This window comes from Alligator mississippiensis, chromosome 16 (genome assembly GCF_030867095.1).
Source record: "Alligator mississippiensis isolate rAllMis1 chromosome 16, rAllMis1, whole genome shotgun sequence".
NCBI lineage: Eukaryota > Metazoa > Chordata > Crocodylia > Alligatoridae > Alligator > Alligator mississippiensis.
This window is the reverse complement of record NC_081839.1, coordinates 12,710,733-12,733,576: the sequence shown is the minus strand read 5'-3', so window position 1 is coordinate 12,733,576 and position 22,844 is coordinate 12,710,733. Positions and strand designations below refer to the sequence as shown.

General features: G+C 50.9%; 1 long non-coding RNA gene across 6 annotated transcripts in view; it reads left to right on the top strand.

The window, feature by feature from the left end:
- LOC132246423 (uncharacterized) overlaps positions 1 to 22,844 on the top strand; it is a 30,781-nt gene that overhangs the window by 6,525 nt on the left and 1,412 nt on the right. For 3 of the 6 annotated variants that reach the window (XR_009457677.1, XR_009457678.1, XR_009457676.1), the window contains one exon: positions 84 to 192. This is a non-coding gene — a long non-coding RNA (uncharacterized LOC132246423). Of the gene's footprint in view, positions 1 to 83; positions 193 to 2,053; positions 2,179 to 8,276; positions 9,931 to 19,508; positions 19,580 to 22,844 lie in introns of those variants that run through there. The other 3 variants (XR_009457681.1, XR_009457679.1, XR_009457680.1) reach the window with 3 other exon arrangements.

The following is a 22,844-nucleotide window of genomic DNA, read 5'->3' as shown; positions in this document are numbered from 1 at the left end:
TCTTTACTGATTGATGCTGTGAAATCTATGCCAACTGCAGATTGTAGTAGCATTCAATATTTTGTAATGCATTTTCTCGACAGAGGCAGACACTATCGAGGCACACTAGCACTGGTGACACAAGGAACTGTATGCAACACAGACGCCTCACCATCTATTATTAGGGTAAGTAAAGAGTATCTTGCAACATGTCGTGTGATACCAGATTGTTTCAAATCTTTTCTGCAGTCAGGCTGAACTGGCATTTCTGTGTGGTGTGGCACTTGGGTTTTCCTGATTTTTGAGTTGTATCAAATGCATGGCCAGTTGAGATGCTTTCACATTATTCCTGTTCTTGGGAACTTACAGTTTTGGTTCTTCAACTTTTTATTTAATCCGCTGTGACAAACTGTAGGAGGAAAGGAAGGAAAATGGCAAGGATGCTTTCTGGTTAAGTGGGTTAGGTGTTGTGCAGTTTAATCATTTCATTTTTAATACAAAGAGAGAGAGCAGTTGGTCCAGTCCAGTCCAGTCCAGTCCAGCCCTGCAACGAAGCACGCTCATGCCCGGCCCAGCCCTTCTGCAGCGCGTTGCAACAGGGTGGGAGCAGCCATGGGCTGTTGTGACCGGGCTCAATGTGCTGTGCAGGAATAAGCCTGGGACAACATCCCCTGGAGTTTATTGCTCCAGGGTGCACATTTTACACAGCATGGCCAGGAGCAAAAACACGCTGGATCAATAAGCCCTGGATTTTTTTGTGCACATTAATTGCACATGTAGACACACCCACACTGATGTTAGCTGATCTCACCAGCAGCTCTGCATGCTTATGGGGGAGGGAAAGGCTCCCCTTGGGCAGGGGGGAAAAAACTCAGCAACACTGATCCTGACCCAAAGCTTAGCTGAGGTGGGGGCATTTTTATTATTATTAATTTATTTTTTAAACGTTCTTGTCTCAGGCCAAATCAGCCAAACCATGTCCAAATTCTATCAGCAGAGCACAGCTCAGTCATTCAAGTGTGCGTGCTGCTACCCCTGCCCTGCCAAATCTCCTCCCTCCCAGACTCTTCAGCCTGGGGCCTCAGATACTCCCAGATCCATGGCAGGCATCCCACATGCAAGCCCCAAGCCCGTGAGGGCCACAGCACAGAAGCAGCTGGGATTAAAGAAGTTTTAGAAGGAAAATTTCAGACCAGTTTGGCAAGTGGGGGTCCTAGGGTTGGCCATGACATTCCCATGACAGGGCCAGCTCCAACCCAAGGGTGCCTTATTTTTCCCGCCACGCCTTGTTGGTAAAGTGATAAATAGGGAGGATGCCCACAAGACTTTGCACAGTTCCCCGTCCCACTAAACCCTGCTAGACCATACTGGCTCACTGGGCCCCGCTCCCAGACGGTTCCTCAAGCCTTATGGGATAATTGCGTGGCTCCAAATCCTCCCCTTTACCATGCCCCATGCTTCGCAGATATAATACGAACGGTTGACTCACTGAGCCCTTTCCAAGCCCGAAGCTGGGTCCCTTTCACGTCCCTCTCTGTTGTGCCCCTCTGGCACTGGGCCCTACGGCCCTTGTACCTGCGCCATTCTGGCACTGGGCTCTACACAGTAGGGCGCCCCGGCCACTTGGCATTAACGAGGCCACTTTTCCTACAAAGGCTCAGAGCAGCTAATCATCAGGTAATAAAATAATGTAGAAAAGAGACCAGGAGAGCAAAACAAGGTCAAAAAGGAAGTTGAGAACCAGCATAAAAACAGACCCTCCCCCTTGAAGAACGCCCCAGCCTAGCTCTCTTTCCTAGGATGCTCATTCCCATGATGAAATTTGCCTTTTTTTTGCCAATTTAATGGCATTACAGTTTGCACGTGTGGATTTTTCTGGTGATTTAAAAGTCTTTTTGGCAATTTAAAGCAAAGCGCATTCCGATGTATTTTAGTTTGGATCTCCAGGAATGAAACCGATGCGTCCATGGATTCATCGTGTGAAAACAGAAATGCACTCAAAGACTTGTAATGAGCCCCTTTGTCCCCCAGACGGTGCTGCAACTTTTGTGTCATTCACCCCTTTGTCCCCCAGATGTCTCTCCAAAATTGGAGGTTGATGGGGAAGAGGATACCTGCACTTTTTCATTAACTGGGTGTAATGTGTTTCTGCGGATGCGTTGCGTTGCACACCAGATGATGCGGTCCACCCAGCCCAACGTGAATCAATCTTTGTTCGCTTGTATGGACACCTGTACCCCCACCTTTGTGGGCAGTGGTACTAGGAGGGCCTTGAGAGCTGTAGCCCTAAAAAGTTCATCCTAGCCCCCCGTCCCGGTGCTGCCGCCCGCCCGCAGAGACACGGCACATGTGCCTGGCTGCACGGGACAGCCGGGCTGCAGCTCCCTGCAGGTCAGTGTAATGGGCCAGGCGGGGAGCGAGACTGAGTTTTGGGCAGCTCGCGGCAAGGGATGGGGGCGCAGGGGGAGGGAGGACGGGGGGCTGCCTCTGTGTGATCAAGAGTGGGGGAGGGGGAAGGTCCTGTGAGGGGCAAGTGTGTGTCTGTGCGTGTGTGGGTCTGGCTATGTGGGTCTGGGTCTGTGTGTGTGTGGGTCTGTGTCACTCTGCACGTGGTCACAGACACAAACACACTCTCCCACCTGCCATAAACACAGACACACACATGCACATGGACACAAAAACACTCTCCCTCCCTTCATGAACAGACACGCATGCACACAGGCACATGCATGCACACATGCAGACAGGCTGGGTGGGGCTGGGGGGTTGCAAGGTGCAGGGCACCTATACAGGCAGGTGGGGGAAGCTGTGCGGTGCAGGCACAGGGCAAGGCACGTGGTGGGATGGAGGGGGGCTGCATGGGCTGAGGGTGCAGTAGGGGTGTGAGGAGAAACTGGGGCTAGAGCTGGGGCAAGGGCTGCTGGCATGGGTGGGCGTAGAGCATGGCTGGAGGGTCCCTTGCAGCAGGCGGACAGTGCTTGCCCCCGCTGGCTCAGGGATTGCTGGTTCGACGGTGCCCCTGGCTCTAATGGAGTACCAAAAACATCAGCAGGGTGCATAGTTATGTGCTTCCCTCTGCTGTAATTTAATGTGAATAATACACTGAGCTTGGTTCAATTGAAAGGCTATCACCTGTAAACGCTGATGCATTGATTTAAAACAAGTCATTTTAAATTTAATAAACCGGTCTAATTTCATGAGGATTAAACTGTGTCACATGTACAAGCGTCCCTAAACACTTAATATTTATAGCTCTTAGCTGCCCCTTCTGTCCTGGGAAAGGCGGTGTCATTTAAAAAAAAAAAAAAGTGCTTTGTGTTTAAATACTAAAGCTGTGATATTTCCAAGTAAATATTTTCACGTTGAACCAAAGTAAAAGATCTAGTCTAGTATATTCACTTGGGCGGTATGTTTTTTGAAGTTTAACTCTTCACTGAAAAATTGTGTGTTACTCACGTTGGAATCTTTGGTTTTAAAACAAAAACTCATTTGTTTTAGGGTTTTTTTTTTATTTGAAATCATTTTTACTACCAGGAGTTTTCCCTTTTCACATTTCAATCAGAAGATATTTAGAGGAAAGTTGCAAACGTAAAAGGCATTTGCAAAATGCTGCACGCTGGATACGGGGCATTGGCATTTCCTGCCCATAAGCGATCTGAAGTCTCGGGCAGGGCGGCTCAGTGGTCACACACCCTCCGCTGTTCCCAGTCCTAAGGAGTCTTGTCCCCTGAGCTCCAGGGCTGAGACATGCTGGGATTGCCCTCTGAGCACAGACACGTTTGAGCTTGTGACTGAGACTGCAATGAATTGTCCACAACTAGACACTGCTCGCACTGGCCAAGGCAGGAGCAAGGAAGCCACACCAACCAATAAGGCGCCCCTCACCAACCATAAGGCGCCACGTGGGGCTGACTAATGGCCCCTGAAAAGAGGGGTGTTAGAGGAGGAAGTAGCAGATGACGCTCCCCCTTCTGCCATTTCTCAGCATAACTGTGCAGAGGTCACCTCCAAATGCAGACAGCCTATGAGAGCATGAAGGCAGGGGCACTCAATCGGTCAGCATAGTCTCTGCGTGCCCAGATCAACCAGGGAGAGTTGCGAGCATTAGCCTTTTTGAGTAGCAGGTAGGGGAAGGCAGGTGATATCTTTGGAAGAAAAGTAATTGCCATCTCCTTTTAAGCACATCTTTTTTCAGTATTTCTGGAAGTGTAGTGTATGTTTTCTCTCCCTGGACAGGCGTGGTGTCCCCTAGGAGCCACTACATAGACACAAGTCCTCCTTCCCTATGTGGCTGTGACCCATGTGTCCAGATAAGGGCCAGCATGGGCCTGGGCTCTGCACATGTTTTGTGATGTGAAAAACTGGATTTTGAGTGGGAAACCACAGAGGCAGGTTCTGAAGAGTTTTCCTGCATAATAGAGATACAGAATAGATGCATAATCACACTATTACAAGAAGAAGTACTAAGAAGAAAATTGGATCTTTGGTCAGTGCTGTGTTTCCAGAGGTGTTTTGTGGGTTTCTCCTTCTTGCAGTACAAAAGGCTTGAGGAAAATGAAACCAAGGTGCTAAACTCAGTGCTCCTTTTGACCAGCATACTGAACACTAAGTTAATTCCTAAATATATGTTGTAAGTGAAAAACTGTTCTTCTGTTCTTTTCAACTGAACTACTAGTTTGAGAAATATTAACAGCAGAAGAGTTGCCGTTCTGTGCTAATCCAGTGGTCTGTCTAATCTGGTATGCTGTCTACGACTGGTCACAGTTATTGGGGAATAATTGACTGCAGGGTAACGTTGAGATGGGCATCCAGTCTAGTTATGAAAAGAGAAAGGGATAGAGACCCTACCACTTCTCTTTGGTTTACTGGTTAATCCACCTTGGTTTTGGGGGTTGTTTTAAAGCCCAGTTTTAACCTGCAAAACCTTAATTCTTGTTTTACCAGTCTCCCCTATAATTAAAAAACAAAAAACCAAGCAAAAACTACAAATCCTTTAGTCCCCTTTTTCCATTATTTTGGCTGAGATTGCTGGTATATTAAATGACCTATAATTTTCCTCCTTGTTCTGATTGCCCTTCTTAAAAAATGGACTAATACAAGCTTTCTTTCCATCTTATTTTAGTCGCATTTAACATATTACCCATTAACAGCAGCAACAGGATGCAGATCTTTGTAGTCAGCTCTAATATCACAGGGTTCAGGGTATCCAGCCCTACTCATTTCAAAAGGGTTTTCTCCAGTAAGAGCTGTTTTATGCTTTACTAGCCAATCTCCCGTCGTGAATGACAGAGCATTTCAGGGGGAGCTGACATGCCCCCACCCCACACTCTTTGGGGCCGGTCATGTAAACCAGGGGTAATTATTTTGGGCGGAGGATGACTTATCAAGTTTTGGCAAGCTGTTGAAAGCTGCATGGGTAGCTCCACCCCCTGGCAGGTGCCCCACCCCTTGGTCACTGTCTTGTGACCGGAAGTCCCGCCCCCGAACCCCTGACCTTTGTTACCAGATGTCAGTCCCCTTGCCCCCGGAAGTACCCTTCCAGCAAGGGGTTGTGCCGTTTTGGAGCCAGCAAAATACCAAATTCCATTCGAAAAAGGAAACCTCTACAGCATTCGTGAATTCGATTTCCAACTGTTTTTGTCCTGGTTTACATGTGTTTGTGTCGTGCACACAGAGGGGATTGCACAATGGCTTGAAATGCAGTTTTAGTTTTGCATATTGGGGGGTGCGTATAGGTTTGTGGGGGGCTGTGGGTGTGTGGGCATGTGGGGCGAGGGAGCACGTGGGTGTATGTGTGTGGATATGTGGGGTGTGGGTGGGTATGTGGTCTGTGGGGGGCTGTGTGAGGGGGTGTGGATGTGGGGATCAGCATGTGTGGCAGTATGAGGGGAGTGTGGGTGCTTGTGTATGGTGGGGACTGCGTGTGGGACTCCTCCTATGAGCACACACACTCACCCACCCACTCTGCCCCTCTCTGCACTCCCACACCCACCCACTCTGCCCCCAGCTGCACACCCACACCCACCCACCCACCCAGTCTGCCCCTGGATGCACACTCACACCCACACCCACCCACTCTGCCCCGGCTACGCACGCACACACACACACACACACACACACACTACCCCTGGATGCGCGCACGCACGCACACCCACCCACCCACGCTGCCCCTGGCTGCACGCCCACAGCCCCCGGCTGCATACCCACACCCACCCACTCAGCCCCTGGGTGCACACGCACACCCAACCACGCACTCTACCCCTGGGTCCACAACCAAACCCACTCACCAACTCTTCCCCTGCCTGCACACCCACACCCATGCATGCTGCCCCTGGCTGCACATCCATACCTACCTGATAACACTAAGATGTGGGGCGAGGTGGACACACTTGAGAGAGAGGCTGCAACTAGATTTAGACAGACTACAAAAGTGGGCAGATGAGAATAGGATGGGGTTCAACGTAGACAAATGCAGGGTGCTGCACCTTGGGAGAAGGCATCCACAGCACACATACAGGCCGGGGAGTTCCCCTCTTGAAAGCACAGAGGTGGAAAGGGATCTTGGAGTCATTATTGACTCCAAGATGAACATGAGCTGCCAATGCCAGACCACAGCCAGCAAGGCCAGCCATACCTTGTCATGCATCCAAAGGTGCATCTCAAGCTGGTCCGGAGAGGTGATCCTCCCCCTCTATGTGACTGTGGTCAGGCCGCAGTTGGAGTACTGCATCCAGTACTGGGCGCCGCACTTCAAAAGGGATGTGGCTAACCTGGGGAGGGTTCAGAGGAGGCCACCCGCTTGGTGAGAGGACAGCGGGACAAGCCCTACGAGGAGAGATTGAGGGACCTGAACCTGTTCAGCCTCAGCAAGAGGAGGCTGAGGGGGGACCTGGTGACTGCCTACAAGCTCATCAAGGGGAATCAACAGCAAACAGGTAGAGCCCTTTTCTCCCCAGCACCACCTGGGGTGTCGAGGAACAATGATAAGAAGCTGATGGAGAATAGGTTTAGGTTGGAGATCAGAAGGCAATATTTAACAGTTAGGGTGGCCAAAATCTGGAACCAGCTTCCCAGGGAAGTGGTCCTCGCCCCTACCTTGGGCAAATTCAAGAGGAGGTTGGACGATCACCTGTCTGGGGCCTTGTGAACCCAGCATTCATTCCTGCCTGTGGCAGGGGGTCAGGCGAGATGATCTGTTCAGGTCCCTCCTGACCCTAGCTACTATGATACTATGATACCTACCCACTCTGCCCCTGGCTGCACACCCACATCCACCCACCCACCCTTCCCTGGTTGCACACCCACAACCAACCCACACACTCTGCCCATGGCTCCACAACCACACCCACCCACCCTTCCTTTGGTTGCAAACCCACACCCACTTACCCACTATGTCCCTAGCTGCACACCCACCCTCCCACTCTGCTCCTGGCTGCACACGCGCGCGCACACACACACACACGCACGCCCACCCACTGTGCCCTGGGCTGCACACCCCCACCCACCCACACACTGTGCTCCTGGCTCCACAGCCACACCCATCCACCCATTCTGCCCCTGGCTACACACCCCACACACACCCCCATGACACACCCACACCAGACACACACCCCCCCTAGCGGGGGGGGGGGGTGGGCTGCAGGCAGGGAGTGCAATTGCTGGGGGTGGGACGGGCTGCGCTACTTAGTCCAGCTGAGGCTCCTCCTGGTCCTACTGCCCCTGACTCCTGTCAGCATGGACAGGAGCTGGGGCAAGTCAATACAGTTTTAAAGCCCAAGAGCTTCCTCTGCCTCCGGCTCCCTGCATGATTGTTAACAGTCATATAACGGGACGTCATCATTCCTCTCTTTCCTTTTCCTTTGAGCATTAAAATCTCCTTATTGTTCCTTTGCCCTGCCACCGGTATTATCCATTTCTCCTCTTAACCAAGCTGGACTTCTAAGGAAAGTAATGAGGAAATGAGATTTCAAGACTTTATAGTAACCCTTTTTGAAAAACTCCCAACATTTTCCCACATTTTCCAAACATAAATTTACTTTTTGTAGCATTGAGAGTTGTTTGGACACGTTTTCCATTCTTCCAAAATCATGGTAGGGAGGTCATGGTGTGTAGCCAGCATGTTTCCAACAACCTCTTTCCAGCCATCATCACAATGTGGTCTAAAACCATATTACTCTGTAATGGATGAGATATCTTTTGTTTTAGAAAATGATCTCAAATTTTCAGAACTAGTTTTCCTGCTTGTCTCTGTATATCCTGTGGGTAATGCATATGTATTCCCTTTCTTCACTTTGCAGATCAGCACTTCAGGAACAACTCGTTCTGTTCTCTCCTTTGATCTGGGGGATCGTAACAGGTTCCTGCCAGTGTCCCGTCCTGTGTGACACACGTTCGAGGTCCTGCTGTTGGGAGCCACCACTTCTTGTAAACCGAGGCACTGCTCTCAGTGCCTCCCTTCTGCTCTGGTACCCACTTTGTGCTTCAACCAACTGGTCATGTTAAAAGTTTAGTCCAATGACTCGTCCCATAAATTTCGATAATACCTCCCCTGCATCTCCTTTTCTACAGCCTAACCACTCTCAGTTGTTTAACCTTTTCCCAACGGCTTGAATTTCAACTGCTACAGTAGGTTGGGGCAGATGGTTGTCTGACTCCATTGTCTCATTACTTGAGACCTGCAAGCAAACTTCAGGATCCCATCCCGACTTGAAGTTACTACTTATGAGCTTATGTAAGGAATCAGCCTCTTCCAAGGAAAGCTCTTCCTTGGCACTCCCCAGAAAGTTTTGTTTGGTCTCTAACCTGATGGACCCCTACAGCCAACCCTGGCATGGGTTTCCAAGCGGTGTTGAGACCCTGCCTCCTTGTTGGCCTTTGTGCGTTAGACAGCCTGTCTGCTCCCACGGCTGTGACTGTGTGACCCACACTCCTAGAGACCAGGTAACCCCTGCTGCCCTTTCTGAACCGTTCTCATGCATACACAGATACCTATAAGCCAATTCCCAAAAAGCAAACCTTTAAATGCCATTTTCTAAGCCAACAGGGGAGAGGGAGGAGTGCCATGTCCCAGCCAGCACAGCAGACTGCTTCCCTTCAGTTTTTCTTGTGCCGTTGCCATTCCCTTGTTCTCCCTGGGACTCTTGCTTTCCTCCTCCTGCTCCCTCCATGCCTCTTCAGTGACCTTCAGGTGCAGTGTGCCACATCGGCAACAAAACTGTTAAAAGACTGTAATATCAACTCACCCTGCTCTCCTAGGTATCCCACTTATGAACCTATCTATAGCAAAGGGTACTCACATTGAGCCCCTCAAAATCTCCCCCACCAGGATGCTAGATCCTTTCAAGGGAGCCGGGGGTACCACACCTATCAGCACCATTAGGTGGGCAAATCTGATTCGCAAGATGCTCCCAGAGATTTCCAACAGAAATCCAGAGTTGTGGTCTTTTTGAGTTCTTTGCAACAGAAAACTGCTGTGTTGTTTTTCAGTAGTTAAAAAAGAGTAAAAATGAAGAGCTGATGTTTTCTTAGGGGTTCCTCCAATCGATCCAGGTTGAGAACCACTGCACTAGCTATATCCAGTTGAATTCGTTACCTCTATAGTGAACATTTCTACCACTGCTGGAGCAGGCTCTGGGCTAGATGGACCATTGGTCTGACCCAGTACAGCACATCTTTTGTTCTTATGCCCCTTTCAAGTGCCTGATTTGGGAGCTACTTAATTACTTCCAGTATGTTTATTTTTTGGTTGCTAATGGCAAGCCCCTTCCCCATTTTATATGCACACCTCAGCTCCCTACTCTTGCCCCCCAAACTTCCTCCCCTCCCGAGTACTGCATGCATGTGATGTCAATGTGTTAATGCATGAGGGAATGTAATCATGAACTACCAGGGCAGAGGAAGATCTTATGTGAAGAGAAATGGTACAACAGATAAAGTGAACAAATGAAAATACATATTCTGTAGTCCATATTGTTCTTCTAACTAATAATATACATGAACAAACTGCAGAAAGATCTTGGGTCAAGCAGAAGGCCTCTGAAAGATCATCAACACGAGTATATGGCAATCATTTACTATAAAACCCCACAAGTAGATGGCACCTTGTTTTTAATGTTTGTTCTATTTGCAGATGTACAAGACACTTAATCTTCATATTGCTCTGACTGGAACTGAGACACGGACAGAAGTGGACCACATAACAGTTACTCATTGACTGGACCATGTTTTTCACTGTTTTTACTCCATGGGCTAGACGGTTCCTTAAATCCCGCGTACACTTTGACCGTGCACAATTACTCCTGTAAGATAGTCTTTCATTTTCGTAAGACTATGTAGATAGTGTTTCTGATGTGTATTAGCATCAGTATTAAATGCACATTCCTCAGCTTTTTTGATCTTAGCCCACAAGAGGCCAAGACACTTGATCTGAGCCAGAAGACCGAGAAGCAGTCTTCAAATACTTGAAGGGCTGCCATGAAGAAGAGAGAAAGCACCTTTTCTCTTTTGCTGCAAAGTGGATGTGGAACCAATGGCTTGCAGTTGCAGGAAAGCAGGTTTAGTTTGGATCTTAGGAAAAACTTCTTCACCGTTAGAGCAGGGAGGCAGTGAAATAGGCACTTAGGGAAGGGTGGACTCTCCATCATGGGAGGGGTTCAAGGAGAGGCTGGACAGCCACTGGTCAGGGATGATCTAGGTGTAGCGACGCCTGTGTTATCTTATGAGGATTTCCCAGGTTTCTGGGCCTTGCTGGTGGCCCCTGGCCCCACTTTCTGCTACAGGTGTTTCCCTCAGAGACACTGGTTGTTGGCTGCAGCCAAGGGCTGGACTTGTGCCTGGCTGGGCCAGTGCTCCTGCTGGGGCTCAAACGCTGAGGTTCCTGGCTAGAGGGTCTTGCCCTTCTGCTCAGGAGGAGCAAGACCCTCTAGCCAGGGAGCAAGAAGTTTTGGGGCAGGAATGTTCTGCCGCTTTGGGGCAAGAAGGAATTCCCCGGTCAGTCTGGTTTGGACTGGCGGGGTTCTTGCCTTCCTCTGTAGCAGGGGCACGGCCTCTGCCTGGCATCTCTCCAGTGTATATTAACAACCTTTGCAGCAGCAGGATGTCGGCTGCTGTGGTTCTCCTGCTTGCTCTGTGGCAGGTTCAGGTGCGATGTCTGGTGCTGTGTTGGGGGTGACTGTGTGGTTTTGCTAAGAGGTTGGACAGTTGGTTTGTCTGGGTTGGTGTGGGTAGGCCTGATCCTGCCTCCATCAGAGGGTTGGACTAGATGACCTCAAAAGGTCCCTTCCAGCCCCACTTCTTTATGACTCCTATGATTGCTCTATGAAACTGGAGGCTGGCAACCAGGGCGGGACCCGGCTGCATATTCAACCCCAGCTGTGCTCCCAGTCCCTCCACAGCCCCACACTGCAGGGGCCTGGTTGGATGCAGGTGGGTGTTAAATGGGAGCAAGAAGCTCACTCCGGGTTCTGATCCAAACCCACATGGTCAAGAAAAGCCCCAAGCTGGACTTCTGCTCCAGGGGGAATTTTTGGAGCAATCAGAGGGGAAGCAAAGGAAACAGTCCCACTGGGACTGGGGTAGGTGGGCCTGAGACCCAAGAAACATGGGGCTGCATCCTGGCAGCAGGAGTTGCTCAGAGCAGGATGGCATGTTGGGGGCAGGTGGCAGCAAGAGCAATCACAACCTGCTCAGAGATATGCCCAGGGTTGGGGGCAGCGGGGCAGTAGGTATATGCCTGGAGGGCTCTAGGGCTCCTTTCTGTCCCACTCCCAGGGGAAACAGGCGGTAGAGGCTGCACACCTCTCACCGGGGAGCCTGTCTGCCTCCAACCTGTGTCAGAGGAGAGGAAAACTCCAGGTTTTCAGGGGAATGCCCCCTCCCACCCTCCTCCTGGGGCAGACAGGTCTGGCCTGACCCAGAGGCAGGACCCCCAGTCCAGCAGCTATCTGGGCATCCTGGTAAGACATATTTACATTCGATCTACTGGGCCTCAGTCTCTGCCCACTGCCAGCCAAACTACACAGGCCCATGCCGTAGCAAACCCTTGCCATCAATGAAATCACTGGTCTCGTTCCACCGAGGTGGCTGCTCTTCTCTGAGGGGTTGGAGGAATGATGTGCTGGGGGAGTGGGTCAGACACTGCAGGCTGTCTCCAAGGGAGGTATTTGCTCGAGGGTTTATTGGTGAGTCTCAGGGGCACTGTTCAGAACCTGCCAGGCCTTGGCACAGACATGGGAACAGGCAAAGCAGCCACGCTGGGTAACCCGTCCCTGGCTGCTGCTTCTATTGGGAACAGCCCTGGGCCATCAGCCCTGTCCCTACCCCTAGCTGCCCATGAGGAAGTGGCTACTAGCCTCTAGCTTGCTGGTCCTTATGCCTGACCCAGGGGAAGGTGCCTCTAGTCCCCCTGGCTGCACCAGGGGTGGGGATGCTGCTGTCATCACTTTGCTCTATGCTACTACAAAAGCTTGGAGGGACCCACTGACAGCTACTGGGTATGGCTGGGAGCGGAGTCAGCTTCCCCCATCCTCCTGCTGGAAGGGAGCCGGAGACGCTGGCTCTGCTGCTTGGCTGTCCTCCCCAGGCAGTGTTGTGTCCTCGGGGCAGGTGCCCCTGGTGCTGGGAGCCCCGTCCTGGTGCACCATCTCCTTGACAGGCGAGGCCTCCCCAGAGCCAGGCGCATCCTGGTTGAGCTTGTGGAGGGTGTCACGGACTCTGCGGATGTAGCTGTGCAGCATGCTGGCCGCGGCTGGGGAGCTGGCGGGGGTGCGGCTGGCAGCCAGCCCATTCTTCAGGTGCTCCACCTCTGTATGCAGGTGTAGCATGGACTTGTTCAGCTCCGTGATGCGGTTCCCCAGGTCTGTCAGTAAGGGAGAGGTGCGGGGACCCTGGTTACCCACAGCTTCATCTCAGTGCATGGGCCAAGTGCAGCCTGGGGCATCTCCCCCACCATCACACCCAGGGCAGGTCTGGCATCAGCTCTAGCCACATCAGCCTGGAGTTACCCTGTTGGCTCCAACAGCATGGCTCTTGCTTTGCCCAGCTGCAGCTGGCAGCTGTGAGAGAGGAGCACACTGGGCCCACCTTCCCATGCCATCGACCCCAGGGCAACACGAGCCTGGATGAGAAGCAGGGAGCTCCATCTCTGCCATATCACACCCCTCTGCTACCCCTGAACTGAGTTATCAACACACAGCCTAGTGCAGCCTCTGCCACCTGAGCTAAAGGAGCAATTCCAAGTAGCAGCAGTAGAAGTTTGTTACCCTCTGGTGAACCAGTTGCTACAAGAGGACCTAGTACATGCTCCCTGCCTTGAGACCTGTATTGGGAGGTCCCAACCAGGCACTCCCTGCCCTGTGGGGCAGATGGCGGCAGGGGATGGGTTACCTTTCCTCCTGCTCTCTTCAAACTCCCGCCTGGCCGTGTCGATGTAGCGCTGCACCAAGGCCTTGAGCACCTGCAGCCTGTAGGAGCCACGGCTCTCTCCCTGCAGGATGGTGTCGTCCAGGGCTGAGGTAGCCTGGGGTGAGGAAGGGGAAGAGGAATTACACGGGTACCAGGGAACGGTGCTGCTTACCATTCATCCAGCCTCGCAGAACAGCCTCGCAGCCAACGTGGCTTCTACCAACGGCCACACAGCCAATGCAGCTTCTACCAGCCGCTGTGTTGTGCGGGACACTTACAATGGTGGGGATCGAGGGACAGTCCTGCTGCTTCTTGGCTTTGCAGCAGCAAATGAACTGGAAGATGCCCCTAGGGAAGACAGGAGAACGTGGGTTGCAAGGGGCCAGGCAGAAGCAAAATCCATGCTGGAGCCCACAGCCAGGTCCAAACCCTTCCAACATCTGGGCCTGCTTCCTGGTATTGGCCCACTGGAAAGATGAGCCCATTTCATGGCACTGGGAGCCAAACAGCTCCAGAATTCAGGGGGATTGTCTCCCATGTTGTATGCCAGCTCTCTGCAGTGCACCAGTGGCTTTATCCCTGAATTCACTCAATATTTTACCTTATCAAGGCAAAGAGCAGGGAGTGATTTGAGTGCAATGAAGAGGTGTCTCCAGGGACAGAAAAAGATGCCAGAGGCCAGGAAATTCTTTAATCCACTAAGAAACAGGCAGAAAGAGAGCCAGTGGCTGGATGTCAAACCAGGCAAATTCAAATTAGAAATAAAGGTGCCCATTTGTAAGGAACCAAGCCCCAGGGCATCCCTTCACATCCCCCGGTCCATGCTGGCTGCCTCTCTCCTGTCTGGCAGTCTGGCTTTAGCCAGACACAAGATACCAGGCTCAGTATGGAGGGACTCTTGCGAAATGCAATGGCTGGCGTGGTGGAGAACGTCAGGCCTGGTGATCTAATGAGCCCTCTGGGCCTTGAAGTCTGTGAGCCAGCTCCCCGTGAAGGCCTGGCCGGTGGGAACACACTGCTTCCCCTTCCCTCTCTCCAGAACCTCTCTCTGCTCCAGAGACCTCATCAAGCAATGGAAATTTCTGTCTGAACAACTCGTGTTTACTAGTTTCAGAAAGTCTCTTTTCTTGCAAGTTGTGGCAAGGATTAGTAGAGATGTTCAGACTGTCAAACTAAAGAGAAAGACAGAAATGCTAATTATCTTCAGGGTGGGGTCTTTTTAAATTTCCATTGAAGTTTTCTGCTTATTTTTCCTTTTGTCCCCAAATGGGGTGCAGGTGGGGGGAGAAAAAGGGAAAATTCAGTATTTTCAAACTGATTTTTGTTTTGTTTTCTGGCTTTCATTTGTTGAACCAAAATCTGAAAACTTCTAACCCTTCCCTCCCAAGCCTTTCCTGTCATTTGGAAGAAAACAGATTAGTGCCATATTATTCACATCTCACACTCACCTTTTTGCTGAAAAATTACCCACTGAAAATTGGGGGGGGTGTTTTAAATAAAAAAAACAAACTGTTTCTGAATAGTTTGGATAAAAGCCAATGGTTTTTTGCTCTTCCTTCTGCCTTCCCAGAACAAGGTGCATAACTTTTTTGGGAGGGTGTGTGGTATGCGAATAAACATGGCATTTTTTCTTTGGAAAGCCCCTGAGGGCTCTCCTTGCAAAGCCTCTCTCCCTGCAGCACAGAGAAAAAAGGCTGGTGGATAGACAGTGTGGTGATTCAGCCATGGGATGAAGAGCCAGTAGCTCTGGGTTCAGTTGTCAGTGATGGCTGTGTGGACCTTGGGCAAGTCCTTCCCTCCTTGTGCATCTCAGCTCCTGTCTGCAAAACGGGGCCTTGCTGGTCTCTGTCTCCCAGGTGGTGGGTGAGCTGAAAGAGGTGCCTCATGCCCTGAGACAGGTGAGGACCCTGGCATTACCTGACCATGTAGAAGAGGGACTTGGGGGTTGGAATGACGTTGAAGGGCACAGGCAGTGTCAGGCCCTCCCGGAAGTAGGACAGGTAGAGCTTGGAGCGGGCAAACTTCCACTCCACGTCGGCATCGTCCTGCAACACAAGCCGGGGGGAGCAGCTCAGAGCCGTGGGGTCATGCAAGCCTTACAGGGCACGTGCAGGAGTTCACCAGCTGGCCTACGCTCACCCCTTCCCTGGGTCACTGAGCATGGCCCTGGCATTGGGCAGCCTGTCCTGCCTTGCATGCTGGTAGTATATGAGGAGAGTAGCATGGGGCGTGGTGGCAGGTGGCGGGCACTGGGACATGAGCGGGGCAGGGGGAATCCACCCTGGAAAAGGAGGAGGCAGACACAGGGGTCCTGACCCCATTCGCAGGGTGCTGATTTCTCTTCAGTGCAAATACTGGATTGGCAAGGCTAGGTCTGCCAGGTGCCCACCTGGCATAAACCTCCAAGGGATCCTTGTCTGAGGGGAGCCAGTGACTGTTCCCCACCGTGCCGGAGGGGTTTAACTTAGAGATAGGACCAGCAGGGCCAAAGGACGGGGGTCTGCCCCGGACAGAGGTGTGGTATCTGGGCCCCCTGGGTTTCACCCTGACTGATCCCAAGTGCCCCTGTGACAGAGAAATGCAGCTGGCTCTGGGGTGGCATATACTGATTGTCTGTACTATGCACAGCATGGATTCTGTTTGGAGGGGTGAGTGGGGTGAAACAGCTTCCTTGTCAAAGGACTAGGCTGGGACTTCTACCAGCTTTTCCCCATCCACTCAGGGGGGCTCGCTCCCGGCTGGTCCCCTCCCCCAGCATGGGCCGGGCTCCCAACAGGGCTGAGCTCGATCTTCTGGAAGGAGTTGGTGACCATAGCGATGAGCATGTTGAGGAGGACAATGACCACAACGATGGTGAAGATGCCGTAAAGCGCCCGGCCCACAAACTGGGCCACGAGGAACCGGGGCATGTCCACCACACGGTGTTCTTCCATGCCGAACATGGTCCAGAACAGGAATGGGAACGTCTCGTTGAAGCCGTCGCAGTGGGGGTAGCGGGTTACCAGTGGGATGTGAGCTCAGAGCGGCCTGATCCGGCTCGGAGCTACAATAGGCACAGGACCATCGACCACCGTGAGTCTGGGGCCCCGCAGAGCCTTGCCCACACCCGCACACCTAGTCTACTGGGAAGACCCTTCCAACCCCAACCCTCCCACCTGACTCTGAGAGGATCCCCCCCATCTCTACTGGAAGGACACCCTGCTGGGGGAAAGCCCTGGCGCTCTGCAGTTTAGCCATACATCCTCTCATTTCCTATCTAAACTGATCCGTGACTGGGTTGTGCCCGTGTGCTCCTGGGCCAGCGGTGTGCATTGGCAAGAGTGACGTGACTGGAGGCAGCTGCCGTCCCAGACCAGGGGGCCGGTATAATTTACTGCTGGTCTATCACATCGTTGCACAGCTGACAGCCGGATGGCTCCCACTGACAGCCAAGGATGGGCAGAGCCCTGCAGCCCTCAGCACCTCTCAGCACCACTGCAGAGCCAACCACGCCCCAATCCAGCTCCTGACACCCGTGGGGCCTGGCTGCGCTGGGCTCCAAGACACACAACCACCCAGCAGACTTGTGCGTGGCCTGCTAAGCAGCAGCGCTGACCCCACGCGCCCTAAAGAGGGGCACTGGCCCCATGCACCCTAAGGAGGCATGCCGACTCCATGTGCCCTAAGGAGGCATGCTGACCCCATGCACCCTAAAGAGCAGCACTGACCCCATGCACCGTAAGCAGCACGCCCACCCCATGCACCCCAAGGAGTGGTGCCAACCCCATGCACACTAAGCAACTGTGCCCACCCCATGCACTGGAAGGAGCAGCGCCGAGCCCATGCACCCAAGGAGCCAGGACCAGGCAGCACGAGCCCGTCCCTCTCTCCCCTGCCTGCGCTGCTGGCGCTCCTGCCCGGTGGGCAGCCGGGGCAGCTGCAGCAGGTACCCCAGGTCAGTGCTTCCCGCCCGCTGCCCGCCTGCTAATGTTGTGCTCCCCGGCCTCGATCTTCCTGCTGTGAAATGGGCCCGTCTGCTTCGTGAGGGGGCGGGGCCTGGAGCATGGGCAGGGGGAAGGGGCGGGGTTGCTGGGCCATAGGGATTGGGTGGGGGCGGGGCTTGGTGACCATTGGGCGTGGGGCATTGACCGTTGACCGTTGGGCGGGGGCGGGGCTGGAGGCAGAGGGCCGCTGCGCGCGCTGCTGCTGCTGCTGTTGCTGGGGTGGGGCGAGAACTGGGGAATAATTTTGGGGACGGGACAGCGAATGAAAACGAAGGGAGGAGCCAGGCAGGGAAATCGGCTTACAAAGACTACTGAATTGAGATCCGGATATCAGGCCTCTTGTACCTCCTGGATTAGTCGTCTGCAGCAAACTGCAGAGTGACTGCACAAGAGGGAAGGACACTGCCCATTCAGCGTCCACTGTTAAAATATTCTGCTTTCCCAGCTTATGACTCTCTCACGGTTTCTGAGACTTCGGGTCTCTCTTCCCGAGGCGACGGTGCAGGGACGGTAGAAGCAAGGGGTGGCCAGGCACTCATGCACTACCGCTCGCCAAGAAAGTGCACGTTGTCGCCCTGAGGTAGCCCAGGGGTCCGGGCTTGGGGCACACACGTAGGATGCCTGCCATGGATTTGGGAGTGTCTGCAGGCCCGGGCTGAGGAGTCTGGGCAGGAGAGTACTTGCAGGCGGTCGCGCCGCACAGAGTCGTACGGTCGAGTCCTGCTCCCTCGACAGGATTCGGAGCCGATTTGACCTGAGAGACCAGCGGTGTATAAACCTTGTCTCGGGTGCCTGGGATTGCTGGACGGGGAGGATTCGTCCCAATCTTGAGCAAACAGTGATTCAGCTCTGTAGTGAAGTCCAAGGGCTCTTGATCAGGACGGTGACTTCTGCACAAATCATTTTTAGATCTGTATAATCTGGAAGGGCATTTCCCCGCTACTACAAAGGCCAGATCCTTTTATGTTCAGACTTTCTTAAAGCTTGTTTTATATTCCTGCTACGTAGAATTTCAAGGTTAAAACTAATTATTTTAAGCATTAAAAAAGATGCATCTTTAGTTTTCAACTTTCCCTCTGCAAGAAAATCAAAATCTGTGGTTTTTATTTTGATTCTGAAAAAAGCCAAATTTTGAGTTCTTTAAATCTTTCATAAAACGAAACTTCTGTGGGATGCATAGCTGTACTTAAGGAGAACTGACCTCATTTTCGATGCTGAAATCAGTGCCTAAGATTGCCTTACAATCCTACAACTATGGAGTAAGATGGTTATGTGGGGTCATATCCCTTCCAAGCACATTTCTATTCTGGATGAGTATCGTTCCATGCTTATACTTGGGACACGTTTGATGTAGCGTGTAGTAAGTATTTTCCTTGTGACTGCTCAGAAAACTTTGTAACTCATAGTTTTGCTTATTACGATCAAAATAAAACGAGGTAGAAAGTTTTCTGAGCAGTCAGGCAGTAATTCTTGCTACAATCTAAATGAAACATGTCCTAAGCGCCGGAGCCTTTGAAGACTGCTGTACGCTGTAGTGTTGTCAGTCCCAGGCCCTGCAGCACAAACAGCTAGTTGTTGGTGCTGGCCTCCTCACCACATCAGAGTCTCCTGACTGTATTATCCCCGGGGCAGTCAGACATTAGCTCAACGCATGTTAGATTGCACCATCTGGAGAACCTCCTTCGTTATTCTGTGATGGCCCTTAGCACGTGTTTTACTGCTTGACATCTCAGACACTAGTGTTTAAAGTGCAGTTAACATGCCCCAAGTATAGTGTATGACAAAGCCCATAGGCTTCATGATTAACTGAACAATAAAAATCACTTTAACATCCCACAACTTTATACCTATGTGGTTACCATGTGTGGGGTCCTGTTTCTTTTATAACTCGAATCGCAGCACTGTAAAATTTTAATGTTAACACATTCTTAATCAAGCTTTTAGATTTGTCTGTTTTGGGGCTCCTTGTCAACTGTGGTGTCTTTTGTAGCCAGGGTTCCAGATAAGAGAAGAAAGATATGCTCTGAACACAGACTGATTGAATATTGCCAATTTTATTTTTGTTTGATGAAAGGTAGGAATTGCTTTGCCCAAAAGTTTTAAAAAAATATTAAATTGTATGTTTTTCTGTCTTGTCTGCTACAGGCGGAGGAGTCCTATTTAATCAAAATAGCAGGAAGTCATCGTATTGTTCATCTACAACAAAAAATGCAAGTGCTTTCTTTCAACCTTTCCTTTCTTTTTGTAGAAAGCATAAGTGCGCATGGCAAGTTAGAGAAACGAAAACAAGAAATCTGTCCCGAGTGACTTACAGTTTGTTACCCCAAAGTGGTGACCATTCAGTGTTTAGAAAGACACAGACTTCAGCCTGTCTGTGACCAGGACCTTTTCTGCAATCTAACAGAATTAAGGTACGGCTTCAGTTCCCTCAGTGGTCGCCGCTCAGGTCAGAAAAGAGGCAAAAGACAGATCTACAGCCTGCCCTTTTATTGTTCACACCCCAAAATTCAAAGAATATACACTTTTTTCAGTGCCTATCTAGCTATGTAAAATAGTGCAATATAGATTCTCACCTTTATCAGCTGGGGATATTTGGGGAGCGGAAGTGGGGTAGCAGCTTGCCGACGTGCAGCGTGTCATCTTCATTTGTGGAATTCTCCAATTTTCCTTCCAGCTCACATCCTATATTTACAGGGAGCTTATTTTAATGTTTTAATAAACATTAAAACATTCATTCAGATTTCTTTGTTTCACTGAAACTTTAGCACCTGGAATGACACCAGTCCTCTGGTGGATGGAGAAGATGTCAGTTAGCTGGGATTGATGTCCTTGTGAAGTTACAACTCCGCAGCAGAGGATTTCTTATCTCCTCCTTTGCTATCACTGTTTGCAAACCCCCTGTTTTCTTTTTGCCTTTGTTCATGGGCTTCACTGACCAGGCTGCTTTGTTTCTAAAGTTTATCTAAGACATTTAAAATAAATGCCTCTATTATAGCAAAGCCACTGGTATATTGAGTGCTCTTGGTTCTAACAGTCATTCCTACTAACATTATCAAACTAAAGGTGTGATATATCGCTTTTCAATGATCTGTTGTAAGCCTTCCTTACTATTATGTCATCTTTGTGACTCTTTGCTCTAGTTTTCTCTGGACGTATTAATTGCTTTCTTTCATTGACCAGGCTAGTTGTCATGTCTGCAAAAGTTCACTCCTGCTTAAGCTTCAGTTCTGTAGCTTGGTACAGGCCTCTTGAAAATGGCCCAGACTGGCAACAAGTGATTATACATTTCCACTGAGCATGCTGTGCTCATTTAACAAGAACACAGTATTCTTGTAATAGGATCCTACCAGGGGTCAGTAGGCTGGATCTGGCCTGTGCAGCAACTGGATCTGGATCTGGCCCACAGATCCCAGGGCTTTGTTTGTGCCAAGCCTGTGCCTGCACTGGGGCCGGGCAACTTCCAGCTACCCCCTTGCCACTGCTACTTTTGACGCTTTCCCAGACCATAGAAAAGAACATTTTCAGTCTAGTTTTTGAATCTCAGTGAAACAAAAAAATTGAGACTGGAGTGTGCAGTGAAATATGAAAGTTTGCATATGGTACAAAATTATTCTGGGTAATCAGTTCCCAAGCAGATGGCGAGCTGATGTCTGTGGTGTCTATGCTCAAGTTCTTGCTGGTCCAGTTCTGTGCCCCAAGGCTCACGTTGAAGTCCTCATGGGGCGCATCTACCCAAGACGCTTACTGCACATTAGCCTAATAACACTGCGCAGTAGCGCATCACAGCACAAACCGTGCTAATCACCTACTGCACCTACTGTGCTATGAGGCTAATGCGCAGTAAGCATCACTAAATAACCGTGCACTGGCACTACTGCACAGTAACTCCAGGTACTGAGCATTTAGTCAGTACTTTATTAAGCAAGTACTACAATAAATGCACAGTATCTAAGTTGTGCATATGGACATATAAACATGCGCGCTGAGGACCAGGCACTCGTGAGGACTCAGGGTGCTGAGGTAGTGGGTTCTTGCTGATCAGCGCTGTGAGTGGGGGTGCCGACCTTAGCCAGGTTCAAGATAGCCCCTGCGTTTGGGCCCAGAGATGGGCCAGGCAGCCAGCACCGCCTCAGCCATTTGCAGGATTTCCATCTGCAGCCCTGGGGAGAACAGGGTTGCCCCATCCTGTCTCTGTGGGGTGGCTGAAGTAGACCCTGTCCCCCAACTCCAGCTGCCACCTGGCTTCAGTTGTGGGGTCATGTAAGTTTTCTGCAGGAATAGTACAGAGTGCACCCCTGTCCAAATGGACCTGAGGAGACCTGTCCTGCAGCCATGGATGCTGAGGCGGTGATGGTGAGGGTCCTCAGGGCTGAGGGTTGCTGGGAGACTCAGTGGGGTCTCATGAGGGACAGTGCCAGTCGCAGGGCCAGCAGCAACTGCATTCTTCTTCTGCAGATGAGACGGTGTTGTGAAAGCGGTGGGCCTGCTGGAAATCTCTGCCATTCTGCCTCCTGGGCCCCTTGCCCTCCCTCCCCAGAGCCTTCCTTCCTGGCACAAGGATCTGGTGATAATCCCCACAGCCATCCTGGTGAGCTGCACCTTGTTTCCAGAGTGCAGCGGGTTCTCCAGACTTGTTCAGGAAATGCCACTGTTTCATCATGGATGCTGCCAGTTTGCTTAATTTTCCTTTCTGTTTTCCCTTCTGTACACGTATGGAGAATTAGAGTAAGTGTCCTGTCTTTAATAATGTGCATTTGCATTTCTAATCCATCAAATGCTTATCTTTGTTTTTAGAGAGTTCATAGCCAAGGACTTACCAGTTTGGGAGACCTGATAACTGATAATCCATATATTTAAGTAAGTTTTTGGATGCGTACCTTGTAGGGCACGATACTGAATTGAATTAAGCCATCAGTTTTCAAAAAGGCAATGTAAAAATGTTGGATTTTTGTTGCAAATGTTTGTATTTTTTGTGGTACAGTTTTGAGCAAACCAAGTCCTGGGCTGAAGGCTGCACAGTCTAGCCCTAGGTGTGGTAAGTAATCCCGGGGACAGCAACCCTGAGGTGTAAAATACTGAATCTTAATGAAAGGACTAGTCAGATTATGAATGGAGGAAGAACAAAGGTGGCCCAGTTTTAAGGGAGCTAACCAGGGGGTTGAGAGACTGTGGTTCGTGTTTCATTTCCACCACAGGTTTCCCCCATTATATTGGCAAAAACATTTAATCCTTTTTCAGAAGTAGTCCTTAGATGCTGCTCTGTTGAGTTGCAGAGTGCCTCCCTGCGGGCGCCCGGCCCATGGAGTGGAATCCAGAACAGCGATCTAGGCACCTAGGGCCAGATTTTTCTTTCCCCTGCTAGGTATCTACGTATGTAACACACGGTTGTCTTTGCCTTAAGGCTAATCAGGAAAAACAGAAAGAGTGTTCACTTACCTCTTACTTTAGTGTTTTTTCCTGGGCTTTCTGCAGCATGGACTA